The 8,223-nt window shown below is 40.5% G+C and overlaps 1 protein-coding gene across 1 annotated transcript in view; it reads left to right on the top strand.

Annotated features, from left to right (window-relative positions):
* The window catches only part of LOC103607806 (probable lysosomal cobalamin transporter), a gene marked incomplete at its 3' end in the record, with an annotated part of 65,495 nt that overhangs the window by 18,258 nt on the left and 39,014 nt on the right, over window positions 1–8,223 (top strand). The window lies entirely within an intron of this gene.

The raw sequence follows: 8,223 nt of genomic DNA, 5'->3' as shown, positions 1-8,223 counted from the left end.
AGTTTTAGTGGGGACACCCATATTTCAGACTCTATTAGAGCCTTAAATGATTGCACAGTCTCTAAGATAGTTTTTGTCCTCAAGTCCAGCTGTTTTTCCTGAAATGCTAGATGCTGTCTAAGTGCTTATCTTCCCCTGGATCCTGAGAACTACACAAACTCCAAATAATCTAAAATACTCTTTTTATTCATTCTCTCTGTCAGATTATACAGTGCAAGACTTTTATATTCAACATCACATTTAATTTTCATGAATTCCTTTTGTTTTAGTATCCCCTGGATCCTGAGAACTACACAAACTCCAAATAATCTAAAATACTCTTTTTATTCATTCCCTCTGTCAGATTATACAGTGCAAGACTTTTATATTCAACATCACATTTAATTTTCATGAATTCCTTTTGTTTTAGTCCGTTTTGTGTTGCTATAACATAATTACCTGAGACTGGGTAATTTATAAAGAAGAGAGGTTTATTTGGCTTACGATTCTGGGACAGCAGCATCTGGCGTGGGCGTCAGGCTGCTGCTACTCATGGCGGAAAGTGGCAGGCAGCCGGCGGGTACAAGCAAATCACATGGCGAGAGGAAGTAAGAGAGAGAAGCAAGAACAAGAGAGAAGGTGCCAGGTCTTTTTAAGCAACGAGCTCTCGCGGGAACTAATAGAGCAAGAAATCACTCATTAATCCCCCCTCCCCCAGGAGAGCATTAATCCATTCATCAATCAGTTTCCAACACTGCCACATTGGAGATCAAATTTCCACATGAGTTTTGGAGGGGACAACACATCCAAACCCCATCACCTTTTTTTTTTTTTTTTTTTTTTTGGTATTTCTTCCTTTTACAGATGAAGAAATTGATGTTTAGAGATGTTGAAGATCACTTTGTTAATGAGTGGCATGACCCAAAGTAGATATTATTTCCTAAGCTGGAGCTGCTTACCATTAAGTGAACAGATTGTTCTGGGATGTTATCTATGGGAATGGTTGATACTGGGCCACTCAGCTCCTGGCTGGCTGGCCAAAATTTGCTTCCAGGCCCAGGTCTGGCTGCCTGCCCCTTTTCAAAAACAAACCACTCAGAAGTCAAATGTTGGTGAAAATGGAAGTCAGCTTTTTATTCAGGAATACTGGTGACCTGAGGAGAGCTGTTAGGCTAATCCATCTCTCCAGTAAACCTGAAGGAGAATGGCCAGACTAAAGCCGTCTGAAAGACTCAGATTTACTGAGGGGTTTTTAAAGAGAGGTTTGAGGAAGTGAAACGTGGGACTTGAAAAGTAGGAGGGAAGGGGATGTGAACTGCATGGGGCTGCATGCAAGGAGCCAGGTGCAGGGTCTCACCAAAGCTCCATCTAGTTTCTGGTCCCATCCTTATCTCAGGATATCCTCTTGGATAGTATGTGCCTACTGGCAAGTCTGCAGCTTCAGGCTGGGTGGAAAACAACTTTACGTTTATGTAAACTCATCTTGTCCCATAAACAAGGTTCAAAATATCAAATAACCATAGGAAAAGAGGGAACTCAGAGAAATGCATTCCAAGAAAAAAAACCTGTCCTTTTAAAATCATTTAGAGCCCATGTATTTTTATTTTTTATTTATTTATTTTATTTTATTAATATATATTTTTTTACGTTCTGTGATGTTGCAGAGAAGTTGGGAGGGAGGGGGAGAGGGGAAAGGGGAAGGAAATGTGATGAAAGAAGGAGGAAGGAGGAGGGGCGGGATTGAGGCCTGTGGCAATCCCCACATTCCCACAGTGGAAACCGGAGGGCTTCCAGTGTTGGCTTGGTCATTGCCAGGCTGGGTGCAGATGTGTCAAAAGCCCTTGCCTCCCCCCTCCCCAGCTTGGGAACCTGGGGCATTTCCTGGGGCAACTTGGTGGTTGTTGCTGGGGCGGTTGCACTTGTCGTGGGGATGTGGCCAAGGCCCTTGGCCCCCACCCTTGGGACTAGTTGCGGGTGTCGGGGGCATGGCTGAGGCCCCTGACCCTCCCCCCTTTCTGGTTTGGTAGCCCAGGGGACTTGCGGTGCTTCTAGGTGTTATAAGTGTTTTTTGAGACCTTTACTAGTTAATATCAAATTTTGTCTCTGGTTGTGGGTACTTTGTTTTTTCTCTCAGTTCTGTGTTGGATTATTTGCTGTTCTCACCACTCAAATTCTGTGCTGGAACTAATTTGCTGTTCTTTGCTTACTTCTAAAATGGGGGGACTTCCTGTGAGGACCAGTACTTGAGCTGTGTGGTTGAGCTAAATTGTTGCTTTGCTGCTGGTTTCCTAGGGAAGGCTTCTTGTGCAGCTTAGTTTTTAATGGTTGACTTTACAGGTACTTCCGGGTCTAGTGAAATCTGGTGCACCTGGGTTGTGTAGAAACACTGGTCTGGGCCTGAGTCTTTTCATCAAAGTGCACCCCCTGCCATTCTATTCCTGACCAGTCTACACTGAGTGGTCCTGTGCTGATTGGAGGGCAGATCAGCTGTCCTTGCTATGCGCCAGTATTCCCCCAGTGGGCCCATCTCCCCCGCCAACTGTGCTCCAAACACTTCCCATGGGACGGGCTGTGCTCTGGTCCCTTTCTATGACTCACTGGCCTCTGAGTGGCTCCTTTTTTTCCATTGTTGTGGCTCCTTAGTCCTGTGTGGGTTCATGGGAACCCTATTTGTGGTATAGATGGCCTGGGGGCTACCAAGGCCCTCTTCTCCCCTGATGCTTCCAAGCAACTTCATCCAAAAGGCATAGCTGCAGCTTTTTGCCAGCTCCTGCTCTGTGTGCTCAGCAGCTCCAGCTTGGAAATGGCTGGGATTCAAAATGGTTGGGGGCATTTTTTCTTTTTCTCATTGTGGCTTCTCCCACCTTCATGCACTCTGTAGGTCTCTCCTCCTCTTCCCCTGAGCTCTAGCAGCCACATCTTGGCTGTTGTTGCTTTTTTATACTTGTAAATTGGTTGATTTGTGGGAGATAATGATGCTGGGGACCGTCTATTTCGCCATCTTGACCAGAAGTCCCATGTGTTTTTAGTTCCCAACATGGCTTCAGTCCTGTTCACTCCAACATGGTTAGCAGCATTGAACCCCCAGGGCAGCTTTAGAAATCATCTTTGAAGTAATATGAAATCCTAGGTTATGTCAAGAGAGATTCTGATTTACTTTGGTGTGATAGGCAGCCTGGGAATCTATTACTAAAAAGATAAAGGTGCTGATGTTCTCATTTTAGCATACCTAGATTTAGGAACCAGTGGCCTAGGTCGCTGGTTTTTCGTAAGCTGTCTCATTTCCATGTGTAGTAAGAGGGAGGTTTGGGGATAGGGAGGCTAAGCATTGAATCCATGATACCTACTGTGCTTTTAGTTGTCTTCTATATTGGGGTTCCATGTGTGTTTTTAAAAGAAAAGCTTTCTGCTAGTCATTTCCATGTGTAGTAAGAGGGAGGTTTGGGGATAGGGAGGCTAAGCATTGAATCCATGAAACCTACTGTGCTTTTAGTTGTCTTCTATATTGGGGTTCCATGTGTGTTTTTAAAAGAAAAGCTTTCTGCTAGCAAATAATTTGGTAATCACTTTACTGAAGTTTTAAGATTAATGTTCAGGTGCTGTGTTAGTCAGGGTTCTCCAGAGAGGCAGAATCAATAGGATATGTTATAAATATATGAGAGGGGATTTATTAGGGAAATTATCTCATGTGATTGTGAAGAGAAGTCATGTGATAGGCTGTCTGCAAGCTGGATGCTGGGAGCCTGGCTCAGTCCAAGTCTGAAGCCTTAGAACCAGGGAAGCCAGTGGTGCCATTGATGTAAGTTCTGGATGCTCATCGCATGGCTCAGTGTAGGTTCAAAGGCCTCAGAACCAGGGAAGCTGATGGTGTACTTGTTGCAATTCATGGAACCCAAAAGCTGAAGAGTCTTGAGCTCTAATCTCCATGGACAGGAGAGAAGAATATATCCCAGCTCCAGTGGACAGAAAGATTTGCCTTTTTTCTCCATTTTTTGTTCTCTCTGGGCCCCAAGTGGATTAGATGGTTTCCATTCATGTTGAGGATGGATCTTTCCCACCCAGTCCACTTAGGCTTGCATGCTAATCTCTTCTGGAAACCCCCACATGGGTAAAAGATAGCTTTATCAGGTTTTTTTATATTCCTTAATCTAATCAAGTTGACACCTAGAATTAACCTTCACAGATGCTTAATTTGTGATAATTTAGAGTATATTGTACACATATTTTCTTTCAAGGAGCTACTGCTGCAGGGTTTTTCCTATACTTGTCAAGTTTAAATTGCCAATTTAGGTGCTATTTCAGATCCAAGTTGGTTTTCTGTGGAACAGAAACTGATAGAAAAGGCTTAAACTTTTAAAGCTCTATTAAAGTAGTTTTAGTTTCTTTCTCAATGAAAATGTTTAGAAATGTTAACTACCTTCAAATTACTAATTAAAACTTGTACCCTCACTGCCTTTTCATACTTCATTACATTGAAATCCATTGGTCCATTTGCACTTTGAGTGGATCTTTTACCCATTCACACTTCTTGACATTATGCCTTATTCATTTCAAAAATATTGGTTCACTGAATATTATAGGTCTTCCAAATGTTGACATATATCATTATTCATTGAAAAACCACATTTGTTAATATCAGTACTATTCTTAACAGGAAAGTTTAAAACTCAAGGTGATGGATTTAAGCTTTCCAAAATTGTAATTTTTTCTTAAAAGCTTGAGTTCTATCATTCGTAACAAATACTGTTCGTTTTTGAGAAACTTTGCCTAATGCTCAAGTCTGGGTAACCATGGCTCATCTCTCAGTTGTTCTCTCAAGTAAAAATAGTGTTATTTGAAAAAAGTGGCTATAGCTCACATCTGAAGTAGCACAAATGCTATTGAGACATTGTGATACACAACTATGCTTTATGTATACTTCCTTTCACCAGAATATTAAAAATTTTTACACTCAAAGGTGGACATTTAATAGAATTTCTACTGCTTCAAAAGAGATTTTCCTGAATAAAAATCTCAAACTCTCCCCGCTGCCCCCGAAGAATACAATGATTGCTAGTACAGTTTGAGTCTGCTGTCTTGATAACTTCTAAAGGGCCAGCAGTTTTATCCACTGTTACTTTTAACCATCGGTTCAAATATAAACTTAGTGGAGAGGCAAATAACATCTTAATATCATTATGAAATTAGTTTTCAAGTTGTGGGTGCCCTGAAAGGATCTCTGGAAATCCTAGGGTATGGAAACGACATTTTTGAGGATCATCTGTTACATTATTGGAATATTGGGTGTTTTTTTCCCAGAAAGTTTGCAAAAGATAGGCTGACTACTGCTTCTATCTATGGATACTGTCCAGCTGTTTATTGGTTATAAACAATCCTCAGTGAACTAAGCTGCCTGTAAAGGATATATAGTTTCCTAAAGCTTGTTGAAGGATGAGAGGGTAGAATTGTTCATTTCTGCCCCTTTGCCTTATACTTATAGGGCCTTGTAATCAGAAGATTCCCTCATCTAGGGATGTTGTGCCCACCCCAGAAACTTTGATTCATTTTTTTGGAATATTTTAACTTATTTTTTCATCTGCGTCTTCAAGCTTCTTTGCTATTGACTTTTTAGTTCTCAGTTCTGTTTAAAGTTTCATGTTTAAGCCTGTATATAATCCCTTTATCTCTTATGTATGTGTTTTTAGCCTTTTATCTAACTAATTTATTTATTTATTTATTTATTTATTTGTCTTTTTTTTTCCGTGTCCGGCAACGGATTGCAACCCTCAGTGTTGCCCCCGTACTGGACCGGGACCGGCAATGGGATCGCAACCCATGGTGTTGCCCCCGCGCCTCGCTCAGCCAGTGAGTGGGAACCGGTCTGTATGTGGGATCCGAACCCTCGGCGGGAGCGCCTCCGCGCTTCTCAAGCGGCGCACTAGCGCAGTGTGCCACCGGGCCGGCCCTAACTAATTTATTTTTATGTTTCAAATTTATTTTTATTTTTAAACTGTTACCTTTTCCTTATTGTAATATTTTGTAATTGTCTGCTTTATTCTCATGTTTGCTCTAACTATACCTGGAAAAACTGGTATAGTAAAACCATAATATTTTTAACTCTTTCACCATCTACTATCTGTTAATTTCTTTTAAATGAATTTTTCTTTTACTTAATGTTTTTTTTCCTAACTTCTTGTTTTGTTTTTGCAGGCATACAGGGATTATAGAAATGGGAAGAGCCCAAATCCTAAACAGGAATTATTTGAGGCTATTTTTGTTCAGCTCTTCAATAATTGTCCTGTCACTTCCCCCCAGAGACTCTTTCTCTTCTTGACATTGATTCTCAGGTTGTCATTTTGTGTGTACATCCAAACTGAATCATATAATGTGTATTGTTTTGTGTTTGGCTTCTTTAGTGCTCAACATTGTATTTGAGATTTATCTATAGTGTTACAGTTAACACTACTATGTTGATTCTTATTGCCGTATTAACATATCATAGTTTATTCATTCATGCTAGCATTGGCTGCTGCAGTGGGGATTAAGTCTTTAACACATGAACTTTAGAGGAAACATTCAAATCATGGCAGGGTTTACAACTCCTAGAACTTGATTTGAGAAGAGCACGTGGGACCTGAAGTCATTTAATGTCTCTGTGATTTCTCAACCTGTGAAATGGTGATAAAGTAGTATCTACTTCATAGTGTTTGGAGTGTGGAAGTGTTATCTGCTGTAGTTTATTCAAATCGGATAACACAAGAGAAATCTTCTCTGTTAGTGCAATGATATGGGAAAGTTAATATTGAAAGAATTGACCTTGCTTCTCATCAAATTTCTGTCTTTTTTGACATTTTATTATTTTGAAAACATTTCTAATAATATATTTCAGTGCTTTTCCAGAAAAGTTTGAAAGACTGGCACTAATTTAAGAATTTGGGTTTTTTTTTTTTGATTCAGGTCTGTAAAGCCCTTTTTGATTAGATACAATTGTGTCCTGTCTCTTGTCCCCTCTCCCCCTTTTCAAAAAAGTATTCTTAATCTCTGAGGGTGTTTTTTAAGTGGGTTCTGCTTCAGTTTGCTCAAGAGATTATCTAAATAAAGACTTCTTGAGACCTAATAGCCTAAGAATTTGTTTTCAAATAAAAGTGTTAGGAAATCAAGTGATCTTTTGGACTTACAGCTAGTGTGACTTGTTGTCGAGCTCTTTTACTTGCCCGTAATCCTACCGACTGGGCCAATTGTTGAGCTAGGGCTGGGTCTGGAGCTTACAGACCCCTCAAACCTGTTCCAGACTGGATCACAAACCTTTCACATGCCAGGCTGGGTCCCCAGACCCCTCACATACAGGACTATGAGCCAGGTAACGCAAGCAAGTCCTTTGAAGCTGTAGGTTCCAGAGCATGGGCATTCATGTGGATGCCTGAGGCAGACGCCAGCCAAGCCGCGGAGCCTGTGCACTAACTCCACCCCCGCCCCCCACACAAAATTTGTTTACTGAACCACCCCCAACGGGACCTGAGGTAAGGGGAGCCTGATTAAATTATTCTATTTTCCCAACACTTGTATACTCTATGTCTAAGCAAACTGCTATTTTGTCACATAAATATCATAAACCTTCCTTCACACTCCAAATTTTGGAGAGAGACACATAGTTTTGGTTTTTCTTTTTACATCCCTGGTTGTGCCTTTTGAATTTCCTTTGCTGGTTCTTTCTCTTCTTCCTGACTTCTTTAATGTTTATATGCCCCAGGGCTTAATCCTTGGACCTCCTCTCTATCTCAGTTAATCTCTTGGCAATTTTATACTATTGTTTGACTTTCAATATCATCTATATACCAAAGTCCCAGATTCAGATCTTTTTGCAGACCTATCTTGAACTTCATATTCCTGTGTCCAACTGTCATAGGAATTTTTACCAAGAAATCAAAGACATCTCAAATTTAACATTTCTAAAGCAACTGACCTTCAATCTGTTATACTCTATAATTTTCCCTGTAGTGGATAACAACTAAAAGAATAGAGTTGCCCAGGCCAAAAACCTTGCAGTCATCTTTGAATATTTATTTTTTCACATTTTGAATCAAATATGGGAGGAAATTCTCTCATACTTTTTTTCAAAATTTATCCGTATACTGGTCACTGCTCACTACCTTCTGGCTACTGTCCTGTTTAAACTGCCATTGTTTCTTTTTGGGTTCTTACAGGAGCCTCTTCTTTTTACGTTTTTTTTATTCACAATACAGGAGTCAGAGTGATCCTTTAAAA

This window comes from Galeopterus variegatus, unplaced genomic scaffold (assembly GCF_000696425.1).
Source record: "Galeopterus variegatus unplaced genomic scaffold, G_variegatus-3.0.2 Scaffold7727, whole genome shotgun sequence".
Taxonomy (NCBI): Eukaryota; Metazoa; Chordata; class Mammalia; order Dermoptera; family Cynocephalidae; genus Galeopterus; species Galeopterus variegatus.
Note: the sequence above shows the minus strand (reverse complement) of the source record. Positions and strands in the feature narration are given on the sequence as shown.